This window comes from Cydia pomonella, chromosome 1 (genome assembly GCF_033807575.1).
Source record: "Cydia pomonella isolate Wapato2018A chromosome 1, ilCydPomo1, whole genome shotgun sequence".
In the NCBI taxonomy this organism is placed as follows: domain Eukaryota; kingdom Metazoa; phylum Arthropoda; class Insecta; order Lepidoptera; family Tortricidae; genus Cydia; species Cydia pomonella.
Genome location: NC_084703.1, coordinates 42,766,251 through 42,789,722, shown reverse-complemented (window position 1 = coordinate 42,789,722; position 23,472 = coordinate 42,766,251).

Sequence of the window (23,472 nt, the reverse complement as noted above, 5' to 3'; positions counted from 1 at the left end):
CCGTGATAAGTTTTTGGTTTTATTGTAAACATTTTAGATTTTCGGCCGCCGATTTTCATTTTTTGGTTCAAAATTTTGCAATTTTCTCTCAGGAAAATTATCACCAAGTAGGAGCACAATCAAGCACGAAAATAATCAACCTCACCGGCATCAGATTTAAAGAGGCCATAAGGAAAAACATCGTAAATAAATACACATAACAGTTGCTAGTTAGGTATGGAGCTTTTCTGCGAATTTTAACAAGGATATCTGATATAACATTTATTTTTTTCGTGGCATATTATTTTGTGATTCTAAGATGTATTTAGATCTAATTATTATGTCAGATACGGGTACCGGATTTACAAACGCGGAAAATTGCTTATTGATGGATATGTAACATACCTAAATAATGCCCTCTAATAGTATTTTATACAATCGTTATATAATAGAGAGCTCTTCAGTCGAGTACCGTGTTTTGGCAACGAAGCTTGCTTGTAATTATATCACTATTGTATACAATATTTTTTCTACGAGACATATAAAATAATATTTTATTTACTATAAAACCTAAAAAAAGTAAAGAAAACTGATAAGTATCTAAGTAGACAAAATACATAAACACGCGAGCAATCCGTTCTATGGTAGCGCGGCGGCACGTGATTGGTCAATATTTTTATAATTGACTACAGCAGCTTATTTAAACAAATGTTACAGTACATATGGTGCTACTTTACCGCACTAGTGTGATAATTAGCACATTACGTAACTATGCCGAAAATTAAAAGGGCCACACGTACTGTAAAATGTTGTACAATCATTGACTTATATACGAGTATCTAAGGACGGGCCTTAAGGGCAATGAGAATGGGGCTAGTACAGCGGTGTCACGCACACGAATTCGAGCCAATCGCGCCGTCTCACGCTACAACGTGATTGGTTGATGAGTTCGCATCAAGCACACGATTGGTCGCAACTAGATGCGTTAGACTGCACGATTGGCTCAAATTCGTGAGTGATACCACTGAACTAGCACCATTCTTAGTGTCCTTAAGGCTCGTCTTTAAATATATATCAATGTGTACGATACATGTGTGAATAGGTAATTCGCAACTTGTGTCGTCGTATTTTAAATTATCGCCACTCGTGTCGAATTTCCTGTTTTTCGCACTTGTAGCGTAATGTAATATAGTTGAGTTGAAAATCCATACATGAAAAGTACACAATTGTAGTTTGGTAAACGAAATCTTTATTCAACCATTACAGTCGACGAGTAGAAAATGAATCTATCCTTCGATCTACGAATCCTTCGATCTAAGGGGCCCATTTCTCGAACCATATTAGTCTAATATTATTAGAGTGTTGTCATGGAAACACATATAAATTTGACTGTCTGTAGACTAATAATATTAGTAGGTATACATAGTATGACCGTAATATGATAAAATTCATATACTCGACATTGGCAGAATCATCAACACCTTGATGGAGCCATAACACGAAAAATTAATTGAGGTATACATAGAAAAATCTGACTAGTCTCGAACGCTTCGCTCGATCCTCTGGTCTGACCTTCAAACGAGTCTACAAAATTTAATCGTTCATGATCAAACCGCTATACACGGCAGTGACCGTTCATGATCTACTTTACCAAGCGAAGAGACAACGTAATTAAAAACAAACAAATCGCGGAGGTGTCTTTTTGATTTAGCACATTGCATAGAATTACATAGCTATTAAGTGCATAATATCTTCAGATATGTTGTTATATAGTATGATGTGGATTTGTAAAATAAAAAAACTAACAAAACATCTATTTGAATTAATCACCTACCAGACTTGTGTATGTGTATGTGATAAGCGTTTTATGAAGTGCTTATACTGGAATTGTTTTTGATTAATCTGTTTTAGCAAATATATAAGAAAACAAAGTTTTTTAATGCAAACAATTTTTTCGTCCTTACATAATAATCAAAGTAAATAATATCTTTCAGGAAAAGGATATATTTATTCTCAATTTGAGAATTTTTAGTTAAGTGTGTATGATATAATGAAATTTCGGGAAAGCGAATTTTCCTACGCAGGTATGGAATATAACATGCTTGACTATTTTTAACCGACTTCAAGAAACGGAGGAGGTGGTGGATTCAACCGTATTTTTATGTATACTCTTGGCACCGACTTCAAACATATCAGTTGCGCATAGTATAAAAGGGATTATATTTTATTTCATCTTTTCTAACTCGTTTTTTCTTTATCTTAATTTCATCACGAATTTAACAATATACCGCCATATAGGTATACTATATTTACATAGTAAAGAGAATTTGAAATATAGGTGGATTATCATAGAAAACTTTGAAGCCACAATAAATTTACTGCAATCTTTCGACACATGATTATAACTTTTAGAACGCTATTTGACTTTGATCCTTATTCTTTCACTGATATGTGTTAAATTTGTTAAATATCAAAAAGTGGAGCCATCTAATAGAGCATAGGCCAAAGGTTATAGCGCCATCGCTTGAAAAGATTTACTGTGGCTACAAAATTTTCTTTGACAATCCACCTCTATTTCAAATTCTCCTTGCTACATAGATACAACTCATAATAAAAGATATTGAACGACAATATTAAATAATAAGCATACACGAAGATACAGTGACATAAATAGTATGTACAGTCAGCATCAATAGTAGCGGATGAAACAACGCGCCAAAAGTATCTGATATTCCGGATAACTTTTCCAAATAAAGATAATTCTCTAAAATTTACTTTCAAAAGTATATCTTTTACAGTCTAAATTGTTCTACATATAGAACCATTAGCTTTTGTTACGCTGTTACAGACTGGTAGATACTTTTGAAACCTTGTTTGATCCGCTACTTTTGATGCTGACTGTACAGCTACAGTTATAAAAGACGTCAACTAAGTATTTTAACCAAAATATCTTCCGATAAGGATATGTATGAAAACCGTTAGAAGTATACCGTAACTTGGTCAAACTGATTCGCGACGCGCCCGCATTTTCGTAATGACATTTACATAATATATGATGTACGAGGAATACCATTATTTGGCACACGTCGACTCGAATATAAATCTATGCAGGACCTTGAACAGTACATAAATATTCAAAAAATCGTTCCAAATTTCACAAAGGCGCTGGGGAGTTAGCTAATCAAGTTGGTTCGATGACATTTAATGCTTATATGGCGAGACGATTTGGACGCATGTCGATGTAGTCGAGTAGAGAAAACGAGGGGACGCCTTTGCTCAGCAGGGGGACACTAAAGTAGGCTAATAAAAAAAGGCTTCTTTTGTATAATAATGTACACGTATAATAAGTTATGATTGCTGTATTGCGCCTTAAAGTTATTAATAACTTTAACCGGCGTAAAACGGTTGCACTTAAGAGGAAAGTTGAGGACCCGTGCGAAATCGCCTTTTTATACAAACGTAGTCCTCATTTTCCTCTCTGGATAATCACATTATTGAAAATATTTTGAGACAATTTGTTGCACACAAACTACAGCTAAGTTACTGTTTGACTTTTTCGGGTTTTTAATTATTATAAGAGTTAGGAGCATTAAGAATTGTGTATGAAATCTATTTTTCGCTTTAAATTTTTAAATTAATCAAAAAATCTAAAAATTCAAATGTAAGGGCATAGCTAATAGGGCTAGATGGTTAATATACATCTTAATAGAGGTGCACTATTATTGGCATTGTAATGCAGAAAAAAGCGGCCAGGTGCGAGTCGGACTCGCCCATGAAGGGTTCCGTACCATTTATGACGTATTAAAAAAAAACTACTTACCTACTAGATCTCGTTCAAACCAATTTTCGGTGGAAGTTTGCATGGTAATGTATATCATATATTTTTGTTTAGTTTTATCATTCTGTTATTTTAGAAGTTGCAGGGGGGGGGGACACATATTTTACCAGTTTGGAAGTGTCTCTCGCGCAAACTATTCGGTTAAGAAAAAAATGATATTAGAAACCTTAATATGATTTTTGAAGACCTATCCATAGATACCCCACACGTATGGGTTTGATGAAAAAAAAAATTAAAAGTATGGGGAACCCCCAAATTTTTTTTTTCTATTTTTGTGTGAAAATCTTAATGCGGTTCATAGAATACATCTACTTACCAAGTTTGAACAGTATAGTTCTTATAGTTTCGGAAAAAAGTGGATGTGACATAAACAGACAGACAGACGGACATGACGAATTTCCGTGTTCCGTGTTTGCCATTTGGCTACGGAACCCTAAAAAGCCATGCCCAGCATGTTCATGCAGAATGTGCATGTGCAATTAATACCAGTTTTTTTAGAATTAAAATAACTAGTACTTAACTAGCTTCTACGTTAATATCCTCCGTTTCATTCGCTCGGTCTAAATCACATAAATCACTCATCACGCATTCTAAGAGCTTTCAGACTATAAGTTTGGTGATTATAGTTCGTGTCATCCACGATGACGCGCAGATTTCTCAAATCTAACCTTTAATAACATGACAATACGAGTCAAGTCGCGCGTCCTCGTGAATGACACGATTTATTATACAGTCAAGAGCAATAGAGACGAGTGACCATGAGATTGCATTTTCATATAGATCCAGTTTGATATCGAAATCATTGACACATCGAATCGATTCAGATTCATTTCGAGTGTAAAGTTAAATTTGATGGGCATTACATGTTTTTTGACTTATCAACGGATTTGTGTAACGGACGTTGCTAGTCAACTTCAATGATTTATTGCAATGAAGAAAACACTAAGTTAATACCTAATTGCAGTAATCTGATTGCTAATTGATTGAGTTGCAGCAAACATATAAGTACATAGTCGTATTAGTAGTCAATAACACTACAAAAATTATTAATGACCTGTTTACAATTACGTTAAGAAATATTACCTTCTGCGTTATAACTACAGGATCAATCCAACACGGTCAGTATGGAGAAGTCAGAAACTATGAGAGATAGCCACATCTGTTCTTAGGAAACATGGCTTCGATTTTAAATTTAATAATAATGACATTCAATCTTTTTTTTATATATTTACTTATACTTTCAGGATCAATTATGCAAACAAATACTATTTACACGCGATTACATAAAGATTGACCAGGTTCGTTTCCCGGTTATGTATGGGATATTAAAAAAAAAAGATTGAATTTCATTATTATTAAATTTAAAATCGAGGCCATGTTTCCTAAGAACAGATGTGACTATCTCTCATAATTTCTGACTTCTCCATACTGACCGTTTTGGATTGATCATTCTGTATAGTCGGATGTCTTTGTAGATACTTAGTTGGTCGTCGGCAAAGTGTAAAGGTGGATGTTTCTTTTATTCTTGGAGCAACACGTTAGCGGGCGTTCCGCAAGGCGGCGTGTTGTGTTTTTAGTTGTTGTTTATTCTCGTTCATTCGATTATTCTTAAACTTTATCTACATTATCATCACTTATATGCCAAAAATCTTCAGAATTACTCTCATTGTTTTGTTGGGCGATTTATTCTATTCTAGATATTCTAGAATTGGAGTCGTAGTACTGGTCTTAAAGTTAACCTAGCATAAACCTAGAGTATTATATTTGGTAGCTCAAAACTTCTTCCCTGAATTGAGTTTGTTGATCTTTCCGCTTTTTACTTTAATAGCGTTCTCATTCCGTACTCGCAACAAGTAAATAATATTCCTAAAATATGAACCATTTTGGAAATTTACTAAAATTTAAATTTACATCTGAGTAATGTTTAAAGAAATGTACAGTTGGTGATAAAAGCTAATTTTAGACCTGATAGGCCTAGTGCATTAATAAAACTATCTTCATAAACTCGATAAACTTAGGCGTCCTCTGCGGTAAGTTTTCAATGTTTAACCTAGTAGTACCTTATTAAATTTTCGTTTCAAAACACGGTCCCTGCACCTGCATCATTGCGCTTTATTAACAAACTGTTTAGCAGGCAGCTCACACGCCAGCGAGGTCTATTTCTCGAAACCTATCCTATTGTGTCACCGATGCGAATTGTATTTCTTATGTGCATCGGTAAAAGGTCCTTGCCACGCTGGATTTCACGCATAAGAAGTGTGTTTCTTCAACGGGTTGTATTTACTTCAATCTTGCATCATAGCATTAAAGTTGGTATATTTCCTTGCGCTTCACTTGGCTCGTCTTGGCAGATATCTGCTTGTGTCAAATCATTCAATACAAACGTATTCTGTACTATTTACTACTAGCACGGTTCGACGCCAACGACGGATTATCCGAGGGCCTATGGCGAAACACGTTCCACGTTTTGCCTCTTGTAAATTCGCACGTAAGTGTGACAGGGAGGCAACACGTCAAACGTGGTTCGCGGTAGGCCCTCCGAAGTGCAGGTCAAACGCCATGACAGATTAATCCGTCACAGACTACAGAGTAACATAGACCTACGTGCATATGCATAAAGTTCAATATCAGTTTGACACTTTTGCGACGTGGCGTCTGAGTGACAGCTTTTATATTTGACACGGCGTATAAAAAGTTAATTTCAGAACCATTTATTTTCGTACCTTGTTACAGTGATAATAGCATAAGGTTCCTAGCGACTTTCATGTTGATTGTCACTGTGATAAGGTAGGAAATGGTACCCACTGAAAATAAATTTCGTTGACCGTAAAAACAAGTTGTATCTACACGAGACTCTGCCTTTTCAGTCTTCAGATAATTTCAAGATTTCAGGTGATGTAATGCTGTTATAGAATCTATCGTTAATTCGGATCTTGAAAACAACGCTCCCACCAAAACCAACTTTACTCCCTTGTTGAAGAAACAAACTAAACAAAGTGCTTAGTATCGAATTACGGCTATTGATAGCATTGTAAAAAAATATTATTACTTTGACGAATTTTTTCTTAGGTCAAAGAAAATACATGTGAGGATAAATGTATAAAATTGTCAGCCAGCTCGATTAGTAGGACAGAAAGCCAAACGCCTGTTCTTCTCAGCGGAAATCGAAACAATTGAACTGGATAGTTGCACCAAAATATGCCACGGGCCATACGCGGCGTGGCCCGGTTACGCGACCCACTGTGCAGTCCCGATGGGCAATAGTGTCCGATCTAACGGAAGCGAGTGTGACGCGATTTGTAATGCTGACCCATTATATGTTATAAGCTGTTACGTTTAGGATAACTATTGATAGTAGTATTCGGATAACACCTGCAGCAACATTACTGCTGTAATGTTACTCCTGCGTTGACGCGGCTGATTTCACCGTCGATTTTCTCCATAAAATGCGTTGCTTTTGATGCCTCACTACTGCCCCAATTAGAACTCTCAATGCGTCATTACTCATTACGTATATGTATATCAAAACAAGTGATAGTAACATCGCCCGCAGCGTCACAGCAGTAACATTACCACAGCAATGCTGCGCAGGGTTTATGAAAATTATAAAGCGTTATTAAGCGTGAGGTCAACCCCAATAAGCGCCACATACAACGGGTCCACAGTCACTGTATCGTGATTTTGGGGGTTGGTCTTATAGTAAAAGTTTCTCAGTATGATCTATATAACGTATACCCACCCCAGTCTCAGTGGCTGGTGTAATACGTTGTATAGTTCATTACTGTCGTCATCTCTTCATACGGTCATCATCTTACACCTACTTACTCGTATTAATCAAAATCGATCTTCTCGTTGTCCCAAAATGATCTAAATCTATTTATATTCATTCTGTATCTTATTTAGTGCTACTACTGGTATTGGTACGTTATATACCTTGTGATAAAATTTTGAGAAATATGACAAATACCCAACATTATAACGACTGTGGCATTACTTATGCCGAACGTCTGCCTTACGCAACACAAAAAATAATATACCGTGTCAAATACATACAAATTCCAAAGATAGGATTAGATAATTAAATGTCGAGACATGACCTATGCTTTTGAACTTTTGGCATCCATCAATTTGCGATTCTTGAGCATCTATCCTCGCTATTTTATTTGAATGCTAGAGATAAAATTAGCATAGAATTTTAAACATAGATTAGGCTTATGCCTTTCCATGTATAATTATCGGACGACTTCAGAAAAGGAAGGGAAAGTTCTGTTAAGACTTAAGCAGTTTATGCAAGTATGTAGCTTCAGACTTTGACTTCGTCGTGATGATAAAAACTATCCTATGTCCTTTCTCGGGATTAAAACTATCTCCATACCTAATCGGTTCTGCGATAGAAGCATCAAGAGGTAACAGACAAACACACAGACAGACAGACTTACTCTCTCATATAAAGCGATGTTTGTAGTGGTGTTGAAATTATATGTAGACCGAGTGCAAAGCGGACGTTACGGCCGGAGAGGGTTTCTAGTCTTCCTACCACAATTGATTATTGCATTGAATTTCTTTACAAGATTGACAGATAACATATTACGCTTTCGGTGATAAAAGTACAGCCAATCATAAAATGTCCTTATAGAAGGCCTAGCCAATATGAAAATCTATGAATAGAATACGCCAATCAAAACTTAAATAATTTAAACTAACCTATGTCGGCCATTACAGCCATGCCAGCCGGTGAGTAAGGTTGCTATAACTCAACGGGGGTGCGGAGTGTTACGGTCGGCAACGCGCATGTAACTCCTCTGGAGTTGCAGGCGTCCATAGGCTACGGAGACTGCTTACCATCAGACGGGCCATATGCTTGTTTATGAGGAAAATAAAGAGTTTTATATTTATTCTTATTCTTATCTATCTATGAATAAAGCCACATGACTTTTTGTAGCACCTTTCATTTGAATTACCTATATTAAAGAAAAATGTGTTGGATATTCATTTCGACCTTTCGTTTTTTTTTTGGTGTTTTTCGATGTATGATTGTACTTTAGGCTAGACCCCCAGCCGTGTAGCAAACGCCAGCATAAGACACATTCATAAACATCCAGCTAACAATATTCAGTCTCAACTTCTGGAGTCTAGTAAATGTATTCTATTAATGGTGATATTATGCTTTTAAAACCGAGTATAATCATAATGATCTTTCCGCCAGCTATTAAAAGTCAGGGTCGTTATAGATGAAGCTGACTTTATACTTTTTAATGTAAGGTTAATCATCTTTTGCTCTAAATATCAATACTTATCGTCAACCGGGGTGAATATGGACGAATGGGGTGAATAGGGCCAAACTTAAAAGGTGATTTACCTGTCAATTTCTTAAAAAAATAATACAAATTATATCATACAATTACTAACATAATTTTCAATCGAAATATATAATGTATGTATATATTTTCTTTAAATTGTCCGGTAAATCATATGTTAAGTTTTGTTCCTATTCACCCCAGCTGTCCCTATTCACCCCGGGTGACGGTAGTTTAATTTATTCGTAATCTTGTAGTCTAGATTTGCAAGGTGAGGTTATGATAATTATAGCTTGTCAATAGATTTGTTTTCTCATTAATTAGCGTTCAAAATGTCAGACGGCATATTATTATTTTATCCCACTGCACACAACCGTCGTAATTGACATTGGAAAATATTTATGGTGCGAAAATACGATAAACAGTTTTTTTCTATTCGTTGACTGTAATGGTTGAATTATAAGAGCGTGCGACTTGCAATCCGGAGGTCTCGGGTTCAAACCCCGGCTCGTACCAATGAGTTTTTCGGAACTTATGTACGAAATGTTATTTGATATTTACCAGTCGCTTTTCGGTGAAGGAAAACATCGTGAGGAAACCGGACTAATCACAACAAGGCCTAGTTTACCCTCTGGGTTGGAAGGTCAGATGGCAGTCGCTTTCGTAAAAACTAGTGCCTACGCCAAATCTTGGGATTAGTTGTCAAAGCGGACCCCAGGCTCCCTTGAGCCGTGGCAATATGCCGGGACAACACTAGGAAGAAAAAAAAAGTTGACTGTAATGGTTGAATTAAGTTTCGCATACCAAACTATAATTGCGTACTTTTCATGTATGGGCTCCCAACTCAACTATAATGTTAATTTTGATACGCTGTAGTCAACTATAAAAAAAAATTACCAATCACGTGCCGGTGCACTCCCATAGAAAATACTAAACGGTTGGTCGCGCGTTTATGTCTTTTGTACTACATTTTTGTCTACCGAGATAGTAACCAATTTTCATGAATTATTTAGGTTTTCAATAGTGATATAATCAAGCTTTTCAATCCTGTACCTTACTTAGGTAATTCAGCAAACTTCGTTGCCTAAGATCCTTTGCCTTTATTGAAAAGCTCTCTTTTATATAACGATTTAATAAAATACTATTTTAACGTTACTTACAGTTGTTAGACAGCATACATTGGTTAGGACTTAGGATCATATACATTTTATTGTATGCTTAACTCGTTCGCGTCTTTCCTGAGGGCCTTCCGCGAACACCGAAGTTCGTCAATTGCAGGCATCAGTTATTCTCTGTCAATCTAATTACGAATTAATTGGAGTAAAAGAGAAAGATGCCCCCAATTTACGAACTTCGGTGTAAGCGATAGGCCCTCTGTACGTTAATTCACAAAAGTTGGCTTAAAATGGCTGTATACCGACACGTGTGTTAGTCACACAATGACAGATATAATTCGTTTAATTCAACCCATTCGTGCCAGGGGGCGCAAAGAGCGGAGATCTTTCTCTTTTACTCTCACTTAGACCTAATTAGAGTGACAGAGAAAAATGCATACATTTTTCATTGACAAACTACGATTTTCACGGTAATAGCCCTGTTGTCGTGAATCGATCGCATAGTAAGGGAATCTAAAATATTATTTACGCTGCACCCGTACAGATGGGATACAATTTTTCAGCACTTAAAAATACCACATATACGACTAAAATAAATCTGCCATAGTCAATAACATAGCCAATTGAAAAAAAAGACATTAATAGTATCATGTAAAAAACAAGCTGTCATTATTAAACCATTATTGCCACGCGAATTGACTCGTTAGAAAAGTTTCCATTAGCTACACATTTCAGGTATGTAGTTAATTGAAGTTAAATGTTTAACTTCATTGTATCAAGTCGTCACGTTCATTGTCGGTAATCGAACTCATCTCCGGCTCATAGTCATGAAGTCCTGTTGGTAAAACAGCAATGTTTTTGAGATGCCATAGGCACGCTGCGGCAAAAATTTACAACGCCTTACCGACCGAAATTAAGTCTCTTTCGCCTACTAAATTCTTACCTAGTCTAAAGAAATATCTTATTGAGCTGTGTCCGTATAGCCTTAACGAGTACTTTATGAAATTAAATGTAAGATAAAATGAATTGCATGCTAGGTAGTTTATTATTGTAAATTATTTATTTTAAATTATGCTACACCGATCTGGTAAAATTGTATTGAGACCAAACAACATGTTATAAAAATGTACCATCTTATGTAAACATACAATTTAAGGCAAATAAATGAAATGTCTTGTAAATTTGTGTCTAAAGCATCATTTTGATATGTATCGCCGGCAGCTCTTTGATGTTGATCCATATGATGCGGAAATCGGAATTTGTTTATTAATTTTAAGGTTATTCCTCCCGTAAAAAGAATCAGTATTAGTATGAGGACTCGGGTTCTTGATTTCGATGATAGATAAAACAATTGGTGACAGTTAATTTTATTTATTTATTTATTTATTTTACAGTATATTGATTAAATACAACTTAAAACTTAAGTACTAAAATAAAGTAAAATAGATACAATGTACGATATTGCTAAAATAGCCAAAAGATTATCGTCAATGACTAAAAGTCACACAAAAGCTTAGAAAATAAAAATAAATAAAAGTAAAATACGAAATGTTAACAAAAACCAAAAATAAAACCTATACTAGGGTATGGTAACTTAGTAGTATACAAGTTACCAAACCGCGTTATCAATCTTGCTAGTCATTAAAAATAAGGATTCAAAATTATATTTGCTAAAAATGCACGTAAATAAAAGATGTTATTGTCATACATGTATAATCGATACTGGTATCAGCGCATTTAGCTAGAAGGCATGCAAATCAGAAAATATGAAAACATAAGTATTTACATAATCTTAACATATTAACAGATATACAAATAACTTAAAATTGAAATTAAAAAATGTCAATAAAAACTAAAACAAAAATACGGCTATATTTATTTATGTTCATCTCTGGTTAAGTTGTCAAAAACATAATCGGAATACATTAAATGTCAAAAGGAAATAATTTATTTTAAAGATGAAGTTGTTAAATATGTCAAGTAATTGAAATTTTTATACAAGCCGTTGCTTAAAGAATTCAGTCATTGAGTAAAAACTGCTCATTCAAAAACTTCACCAACAGATTTTTAAAAACTACCTCGTCATCTACCAACCTCAGTGATTATAGCAACCTGTTATAGATTTTTGGCGCCATTGCAAAAATAAAGTTTATCGCAATGTCGTACACTTGCAACATTTTTTAAAAGATGTGGATTTCTTTTGACGAACATTGTAGTCTTCAGAATGTACAAATCGGGCACGGTTGGTAAGTGAAGTTACTTAAAATATGGTCTGCAGCTGTCATTGTACACATACAGATCGATCTTACGCACCGATTTAGGATTATATGTACAAGTAAGAATAGTATAAGTATGTTTATTTAGTTCCGATCACAATGCTGTCCCAAAACTACTGTCAGACCTCCTAGTAGGAATTGTCTTAGGATATAGGCTATATGTACCATTTTGTAATCATGCCTGTAATTTTATTGGCTTGTGTCTGTTTTTTCCCCAATAAAAAATACATAAAATTCAGGATTTGGTATGAGATTTAGTACAATCATTAAAATTAAATAAAAAAATTGGGTGAATTTGAGGTTGTGTGGCGAAGAAAGTTTTTTTTTTTCAAACTTACACTGATAATTATTATATATATATATATAATTCGTCTATATAGCTCAATGTAAAAAAAACTATTCAGTTTAAACAATAAAATCATTACGATTATAACTGGCTAAGATAAAGCCCCGCGATAAAATGAATCCGCACGAACAGAAGTAAATACTTATACAATTATAGTTACTGCAACGCGTTATGTACGAAGCGAAAACACATTGACTTCTGGGTCATCGACCTGATAGCATTTGAACTGTTGACTTTCTAACAATAACCTTAAAAGTTATCACATGTGTATTTTATTTTAGTACACGCAAAATTATGTTTATAATACATACTGTTATTCGTTAGATGGCGTTCCTTAATATATATATTAATATTATATCTAAGACCTACGACATATAAACTGATTGTAGGTCAGACCCATTTTAGAAGTCTCTTCTGTGGGCAAAACAATAAAGGTTAACGACCCATATATACTCGTACATATAGATACGTTTACTTATTTGAGTCTCAAGTACGTAAAAAACTGGACAAGTGCGAGTCGGACTCTCCCACCGAGGGTTCTGTACTTTTTAGTATTTGTTTTTATAGCGGCAACAGAAATACATTATCTGTGAAAATTTCAACTGTTTAGCTACCACGGTTCATGAGATACAGCCTGATGACAGACGGACGGACGGAGAGCGGAGTCTTAGTAATAGGGTCCCGTTTTACCCTTTGGGTACGGAAACCTAAAAATGTATCCCGTCTAAGGTACAGCATAAAAATTTGAAAGCAGCGAACTACCTAATTGAACATATAGGTATGTATTTCACCATAATGGTTGGAAAGGATAGTTCTACAAAATTAATTCGCACAGTTAAGTAATTTAATTTTCAACCCACTTAATGTTCAATATGGCACAGCAAACTGTCACCATAAGAGCTAGCTAGAGCATGACGTTGCTTTGACATGTCGTAATTTTCGACCTTAATGCATTGCGAATTGCGAACCAACGTGTAAACTTTAATTTGTGACCCATTTCGTACCTTGTCACAGTGACAAACAACATGAAAGTCGCTAGAGACCTCATACCATTGTCACTGTCACAAGGTACGAAAAGGGGCACAAATTAAATATTTTGGCTGTACATAGTAGATTGTTATTTACTAACGGTCTACATATTCCACTTTTGATATTGATACATTTTTGATGGGGACTAGTTAGGTACTCTCTGGGATAACGATGAAAGGTTTTGACGATACATAATCATTAATCAGCAATGCTAGGAGTTTTACCGTGGTAGACTGGAGTTTAAGCTACAGATAATACGTACAGTTCACAAACATCTTTTTCTACTCGTCGACGAAACTATACTCGCGTAATTTTTATGTATAGCTCCTTACTCAACTATAATATTCATTTCGATACGCTGTAGTCAACTATAAAAAAAAATTGAACTTCCATAGAAAAGACTAAACAGGCGCGTTTATGTTTTTTGTACTACATTTTTGTCTACTGAGATATTTATCAATTTTCATTAATTATTAAGGTTTTATAGTATTGTATAAAATATAAAAGTGATATAATCAAGCTTTTCAATCACCTTACTTAGGCAACTCAGCAAGCTTCGTTGCCTGAACACGGTACTCGATTGAAAAGCTCTCTATTATATCACGATTGTATAAAATACTGTAACAAGCACTTTCATAAAATGTATTTACACGCCTCTAAGACTGACAATATGATCGTGTTAATATATTTACGCGCCTCTAAGACGCTAGAAATAAAGACGTGTAAATATATTTTTGAATGTTGGCTTGTAAAAATGTTTGTGACCTCCACCTTACATAGAGATAATGGCTCCTCTATATACGATGGCCGAGCGCTGGACTAGCGAGATCGCCATGCGATGGCTATGGCTCCTCTACACGATGACCCAGCGCTGGACCAGCAAGATGGTTATGCGATGGTTGAGAGCACGCACTTTGAAATCGGCTTTTGGAATTATGTGTAGATCCGTACGCATCATCGCTGGCCCACTACCTTTGATGTGCGGACGAAAAACCGATACCGTGGCCATCCCATCGCCGTCCCGCCGCGCCATCCGACACCACTACTTTCACTACACGCTGGCCCATCTTAGTTGGTCAGTATGATGGCCCATCGTGTAGAGGAGCCATAAGTATTTACTATAGGTCCTTATTTGATATCAAAACCAAAGCGACGACGGACTGCAGACGCGATGCTTTTTCAGCAAGGAAACTGACAGCAAAACCATCCGCGTTAACTTTGCAGCATTAATGCTGCTGTCGCCGTCCATATGTAACCTTTATTCCAATTTCGTTATTTACCATTCACGAAAAATCGAGAGATATTCAAAACTTTCGTAGACTTCCGTGGGACTGATGTTTATCGCTCAAAGCGTTATGTAGCGTGACCCACCAGCCCCTCTGAATTCCAATACGTGTTGCATCACTCTGCTGCTGTCTTACAGTGGAACCTCGATAGTACGGTCTTGAGAAACGTCAATATATTCATCTAAACGTTTTTGATCATGGTTTATATAAAAATATAGGCGACAAAATAAGAAAAAACCCTACTCAACTACTCAACCCTCTTGTACTATCTATCAACTCCCGTTTCAAGTACTTGATGTGTATGTGTCTGGATAAAAGTATTCTATGTCATTTTCTAGGAGAAATCTATTTTCGTCATAAATGTCATTCAAGGCAGTTCGGCAGTTTTTGCGTATCGTGTCTAGATCAAAAATAATTGAGCGTTTCTTTAAAAAAAATGCATTTTCATTCATTTAGAATTTTTTCATAAATTTTGCCTTTTTTCGACTCAGAATCACAGGCTCTTTCGACCCCAATGGGATAAAAAAAAATCCCAGAGTTTTTTTCTATTGTGTTACTATATATTTACCCATATACTTTGTATGGCAGTGCTAAAAAGGAAAGTTTGAAAAATGTATGAAAATTTTAGGACAAATTTTTCTCCTATAAAGATGAAAAGGACTTGCGGTGACTAGAAGTAACACAAAAGTGGCAAAAAAAACGCTCACTTCTAGGTACGAAGAGAACAGATTTTATGGTAACAACCATTTTTTCTAATCGGTTCCACTTATCGAGTATTGTCGTATAAGAATATCCATGACTTCGAACTTTATTTTTTTTCGAACTATTACATTAGCATTCCGTCGTGCATACGCGACGCATAAGTGCCTACGTACAGATTCTGGCTGGTTGTTATTTTCTGTGGTCGACTTTATAAGCTCTCCTCGAATTCCAATCTGTTGCCCGATCAGTTACTTCCGTTCCGATCAAAATAGCGAACAAACCCTTTGTTCTAAGTGCTAATTATTATAAATCATTCACTATTATGAAATGTGTTTTTAGTTGTCGTATTTCAACAACAAATCCCTGAAATCGGTTGTCTAACGACTCACTGCTTACAGACAAGTCATTGTCCTTAAAACTTAGGTAATAACGATTGTGAAATTAGGTAAGTAAGTAAAGTACTTACTAATTTATTTGATTCAATGTTCCCACCATATGTATCTGTAAACACTATCCTTTTTTTTTGCAATTCGCCATTTAGAAGAAGCTGGAGCTTATATTTAACTTTTAACTCCATTCAACTGCAACGTTACTAAATCAGGAAATTAGAAGAACTTGCAACTGATGATAATGGTTTTAACGTTTTATCTCAATACTTACTTTTCTGGCGCAGCGACCCAATGTGTGTCTTGGCCTCCAACACAACTGCTCGCCACTGATCCCGGACCTGTGCAGTTTCTCGCCAGTCTTCATTCTGGAGCTTGCGCAGATCCGTGTCCTTCACATCCGCCCATCGATACCTAGGTCGACCGGCCGGGCGGCGTGCTGTCGGTTTTCCCTCAAACGCTCTTTTGCATGAAAAATATGTAGGTATAATTACTTACCATCGACTACTTAATTATTTCTTATATTCCATCAGACTTCCATTATTCTGCAACCATTTTATTGCAGTAGGTATATAAAGCTGATATGTGCAAATATATCACTTTCCCTGGTAACTTTGAATAATCGTCTCGTCAGTATGCTGTGGGTGTCTGATCCGAACAATGTGGCGTTTAGAGTATTAAGTAATATAGGTCCTGTAATTCTTTTACCAGAAATAATCGTAATGTTTGACTTGCATGCATACATTGAAACGCTATATAATTAGGGTTATGTGAAAAATTTGAATATACTACCTATTTACGATTACCACAATTATTACAATTATATCTAAACCTTTCGTGTCCACTAGTCCTTTAACGAGCCTCGATATACTTCCTTCCCTTTCGCCTGATCAACTCCAAGCTTTTAGCTAGCTTCTAGTGGTTAGTTAAGGTTTTTTAAAACCCCGACACGCATAAAGTCCCCCCGTAATCCCGACAAAGGACCTAAAATCCTGGAATGTCGTGGGAAATCCTGACATATGGCAATCCTATAACCTAACCTAAGTTTTCAGCATATATTTTAGCAGTAACAGTACTTTGTATAGTTTAAATAATATATGTTCCCCTGAAATGTGTGAGTCATTAGACTAACACAAGACCTGACTAGGCGACTAACATACTAATTGTATGTGAAGCTTGCAAAAATTAGCTCATTGTGCGAGTTTCCACATGACAATGACCATACTGTTATCAGCCGTGTGTCATATCTATTATACCAATAAACCAAACACTGAATGCAGTCAAAACCTCGTCAGCCACAACAATCTATAACGGTAAAGCAACGCGGTTACGTCTCTTGCGATTCGTCACAAACATAACAATAATACTAGCTCGAACCGACAAGACATATGTGTTCGTAGGTCTAGTAATCTTAAGCCATTCTACGATTTGTCGTATGACAAAGATACTATGTCGATTTCACAGCACTATCTTTATGGCGGAACGTTCGAAACAAAAGCATGCGGCTTCGGGTGCTATGCGCGATCTGGATGGATATGATGGTTTCTATTTTATCGTCTATCACGTCTTGTGTCGCTCGCAATATATCTAATACAAAGCGACAGCAACGATAACAGACGACAAAAGCGCATCCATCTTAAATCCGCTGGTCGTGTATTCTCGTGATAGCGCACGTGAGTTCTCTCGTTAACCGGTGTATCTTTCCCTCAAGATCCGTAAACTAATGCTTGATCTGAGAGTACTGTTACGCTGGTTGAAGCAATTCGAATGACCCCAGATCGATGTTTGACGAGAAAGCTCTTAGACGGTATGCGAAGACCTTTGCGTAAGCGTTGCGTAAGTTGATAGCTCCAGAGGTGTTATGATTGTTTTTAACTGTGGAACTTTTTGGAGATGGGCTTTGGCGTTATAAAACCACTAAAGTCAGGCCAAGCTAAGTTAGTAGCGATTTTGATAGCAGAATGTGAAATGAGAGCCAAAGTTCAATATTAAGAATTGAGATATATACGGGTGCCAAGTAATAGTTCACTTGGGATGTAATTAAAGTTCAGGCTTTGATTGGCTCATCGCAGTGAACTCACAATGTCCTTAAGTGCCATAGACCCTACTGGTGCTTAAATCCTTTAAGCCAATTGTCACCATTTTGAACGTTTTTTTTCCAAAAAACGAATAGACAGAAAAAATCTATCTAACCACCAAACCTGCACACAAAATTCCACGAGACTACCCGCCACCGCCGCCGTAGAGACATATACGTACGAAAGTATTTTTGCTTGAGCTCAAACCTTTGGTAACGCTTGGTCAGTTATAATATAAAACAGGATCCCATGCAGGTGCTGCTGACCCTGACTCTGGTACAGCAGAATACCTTTTTTTATTACAAACGAATCAAATAAAATAGCTCGCTTCAACTTCAACGAGGAAGTCCCGTTACCTTGAACAATCCCACCCAAGAATGCAATTCGAAGTGCGAATTGTATCCGTCTTCATGATTAAAGTATTAGTCATCGTTTTACTAAATGCATGGCTAGTTCTTACAGTTAAAGTTTGGGTGACCCACGCATACTATCTTTGTCCTTATTTTTATGTATTTATTCGTATATTTCAACGTTTAGTGTTACCCATTCGAAAAAAGTTAAAGCTATTCACTTTTCAGACTCCCGCTGGGATCGCTATTTCCTAATAAGAATTTGAGTTTATGAACTTTTCCAAGTTCGATCATGCTTATTGGAATTTTTGATTTTTTACGTTAAGTAAACATTTTTTTAGTAATTTTCACAGAAAGCCAGCTTTTTGGTTTCGCTCGAAAAGGTATAAAATCTCTTACTAGGGTCAAACACAAAACTGTGTTCACGTCTTTCCTGTAGACACATGGGCGTAGGCAGGTACAGGCAGAAGGGGTAGCTGCCCTCCCCCCCCCCTCCCTGAGCTCAAATTTTACATACAATGCCCCTCTGCGGTGTCTGCTCCCCCCTCCCCAACCCGTCTAGGTCTCCAGCGAAATCGAAAGTAGACATACCCAAAAGTTAAGTGCTATAGGTTAATTTTCTTATTTAACCTTTATCCACATGAAAAGGTATTCCTTTAGGTAACTATGATTCTGTGGTATGATAAAATCATTACCTACATGGTCACAAGCTGCTAACTATTAGGGTTAAATTAAAGGGTTAAAATAGGGTTAAAGGGAACACGGTTTTGCGTTTGACCCACATTGCCACCTAAACACCTTTACTAAGTGTATGAATCACTGTAAAATAATTTTACGCGCGCCAAAAGTAAGCGTTAAGTACCTACGTTTGCTAGACTCACAGAGTAACAATGCGGTGTTGCACAAACTACATTTCAATACTCCTCTCATTGTCAGGCACGATCAAAAGATGAGATCATTTAGCTCTGAGGACCTACATTTACATTTCATAAACGAATTCAACATTTTAACTCTTATTATACTTTAGCGTTTATATCTTCGTTGCATCTTTACCTACTTCTATCGCAATTATAATCTGTGTTTTTTTTTCTCTTAACTATTATACACCGTGGACTAGAGTAATTCGACAGATAAAATGTTATACACAGTTTTCTTGAATGGGTCTTGTTTAGGATGACAATACTTGTGAAAATTTGTTTCTGTAATAAATTAGTAAAAAAAATATGTTTGGCTGTGACCCTGCCAGTATATGACTTGATTTAGAGATATCTACTGACAGACATTAAAGTTATTAAAGAAATTCGCAAATTTTATCTATAAATAAGAATATTTAAAACTTTATATAAATATATTATTTTTTTATGTTTTTTTTCGTCATGGTGTAAAAAGAAATCACTTGTCGTGTGCAGAAAATGCCTAAAGATTTTTTTTATCGAATTTTACCAGAACTCATATATTTTGCTTCAAATGACTTCAGGAATGCTTGGTTAAAATCTGCCGGGTTACTCCAGCCCACGGTATACTATGCAGATGGCCATTACGTGTCATGACTACATACTTAATTGTTAAGCAAAATGCTTAACAAACATCTAACACGTGTTACATCACGCCGACAATTGACACCTGACACTGTTCATTTTATGTACATTTGCGGGTCAATAAGTAAGGACAGTACGTAGCATCAAAACATATTTGTTGTACCACCAATGAACAAGCAATATTGAAAATGTTATATTAGGTACATAACTGATATATACACGGTGTAACAGGGACCCGAATGATTTTAACAGTGTATTCGATCACATTTAAAGGCTAAATGTCATATAACTTTTCAGGATTTCATCTAGTTTCAGAGTTAATTCCAATTAAAAGCCAAGAAAGATGTGTATTGTTACTTAGAGCAAAACGCCTTTTTGATGGTGATGGTGCCATTATCCCCATATCTTAATATCCTTATTCATAGATTTCAAAAAATGACAAGTAACACTTTGCAAAAACTATGTTTTATGGAAAATTAAGTAAAAATTCATTTTCAGTTTATGTAGGTACAAGAAACAAGTTTTTTTTTTCTAAATTTTTTTCCTTCTTTTGTCTTCAGAAGTGCGTGGGTAAAAATTTTCGGGTTTCTCGTGTTACACCGTGTATATAGACTTTATTGTATTTTTTTAATTATTGTTTTACTGTGTACTCCGTGTACACCTCGAGCGCTCTAATAGTAAAGACGGCAGTCAGTGCTTCGAGAAGAAGATCCTCGAAAATTGGATCTAAACGTGTAGAGCGTTTATTCGACTTAATAATACGTAAGTAACCCGTTTAAAATAATGTTAAGAGGAAAGGGGACAGCCGCTTCGCCATACAAACGTAGTCCCCATTTTCCTCTCTGGATATTGACATTGTGTTAGAAAAGTTGATGTATATTAACCATAGCTATGCTCCTACGTTTACCTCTTTGCGATTATTTGATTATTGAAAAATTAAAAGGGAAGAACAGATTTTATTCATTTTTTAAATCCACAAAATTTAAAAAAAAATCAAACAGGGTCAGCTGTGGTCAATATACAACAAATTGTGTCAAAATATTTTCAATAATGTTAATATCGAGAGATGAAAATTAGGACTACGTTTGTATGAGAAGGCGATTTCGTGCGATCCTCCACTTTCGCCTTAACATGTTCGGGAGTTTTATAGTCAAAATTATTATATATTGCCTGAAAATTCATTAAAGTTTTCCAAAATTATCATTATGTATGTATTTTGTACTCGCTTCATCTTCTCTTCTGTTTGACTCATTCTTAGTTGGTATTGTTGGCGCTGTTCTTTAATGTCACTTGCGATTTCAACTCAAGTACAGTCAGCATCAATAGTAGCGGATGAAACAACGCGCCAAAAGTATCTGATATTCCGGATAACTTTTCTAAATAAATATAAATCTCTAAAATTTATCTTCATAAATATATATTTTACAGTCTTAATTGTTCTACACATACAATCATCACATTTTGTTAAGCTGTTACAGAATGGTAGAAACTTTTGACACCTTGTTTGATCCGTTACTTTTGATGCTGATTGTACCTACCAGCTTAGCTAACCTGTGCAAGTGTTCATGCAAAACACCCTCCGTAATTAATTGTCAACCACATTATGTCATTAGGTTCATGCTCTAATTGACTACATTCTTGCCCGCTGACCAATCGTCTTCCTAGCTAACTTACCTAAATGCCTAAGAACCTAATTACAGATTTCCATTTATGAAAAGGAAACTTTAATGCTTTCCAATAAAGATTAAAACTGCATAGCTGCGAGGTCCGGTACGCTAACTTCAAGGCTAATTTCAGCGTATCGAACGGTTTATCGTACCAATATTGTAAATCCGTGCGGCGCTCAATTAAAATCAGTACCCCTAGTGTAAGTTTGATCGACATCATAACGTGACGAACGCGTTTGCGTTAAGTCTCATTTTGTATAGGATTTTGAGTTTCCAAAACGTCCCGCTTGGCGCGCTCTTTCTAAATCCAATACAAAATGAGACTAAACGCAAACGCGTACGTCACGTTTCGAAATCGAATTTATTTACACTAGGGGTACTGAACGTAACTATTACTATTTAAGGATATTTTTTTTTACTACGGAGAAATGAAGCGGTAGTTATCTAGGTATGATATCATCGGTAATGAATCCAGTTGCAGTGAAAACTTCATTCGATAATCCGGTGGCCTCGTCTTGTATTGGTTTTGATTGTTATTAAATAACTATGTGTATAATTGCACGTAATATATTTACTTTGGAAGGGTCGCTAGAATGATTTTGATTGATGTCCGGTAGATGGCTACGAGTATATTATCTATTTACAGAGTATTTTAACCTCCTCCTTTTTTTGTAGTCGGTTATAAATGCGCTTAAGAAGATACGGGAGCTGAGATTTAAATATTTTAGGTGAATATATCCGTCTCTAAAACTAGTGCGATAAGGACGTCAGATTAGGCGAAAAATACTGCGTGAAAATCTAAAAAAAAACGATGTTTCGTACTCGACTGTTTCCTCCTCTAAAACGTAACCAAATGTCCAAATGTAACGAAATTTTGAGATATGTGAGAATGATAATAAAATTATCTGTGTCGGGCTGTTTTGATTTTTGGGCTAATTGATTTCAGTTTTGAATACCATGCTGCTCTTTGCGGCATAGTAAAGGCCGTTTTTGCGAACATTTGAAGTGCACTAGCGCCATAAGAAACAAAAATATCAAAAAACAAAACAGTCCGACACAGATATTAATAATAATAATTTGTGTTGAAAAAATCATTGCTCTAGCTTCAAAAACCACGAGTACGTTTGTATGGAGAATTGATCACTCCTGTTGCCTCTTAAATATGGAACGCTCAAGGAGAGTAACATTTAGATACAGTGAACACCAGAAAGAGTTTTCTTCGTAGTGGAAGGGGGGTGAGGGGCTCGTAACTATAGGGGGGTGAAGGTGGCGTCCGGATGTCAACTGGAACTGCATTACTGTTGCGATGTAACTGCGGCGGCGTTAATGTAGTGTCGGACGCGGTGGCCAGGACCCGAGCCGTTCTAGCGTGAGTCATCCTTATACTCTATTCAACTGAAATGTAACAAGTATTGGCCTAAATTTATGATGGAATAATCATTAGTCCGTCGTAACAAATTAATGCTTAACAGCCGGGATATTTAGTTTTCACTACACTCACTCAAAAACTGATGAGATGTTGTATTTTATCCACATGTGGGGCAAAGTAATCTGATGTAAATTTTGAGTTGTTTTGCTAACATAA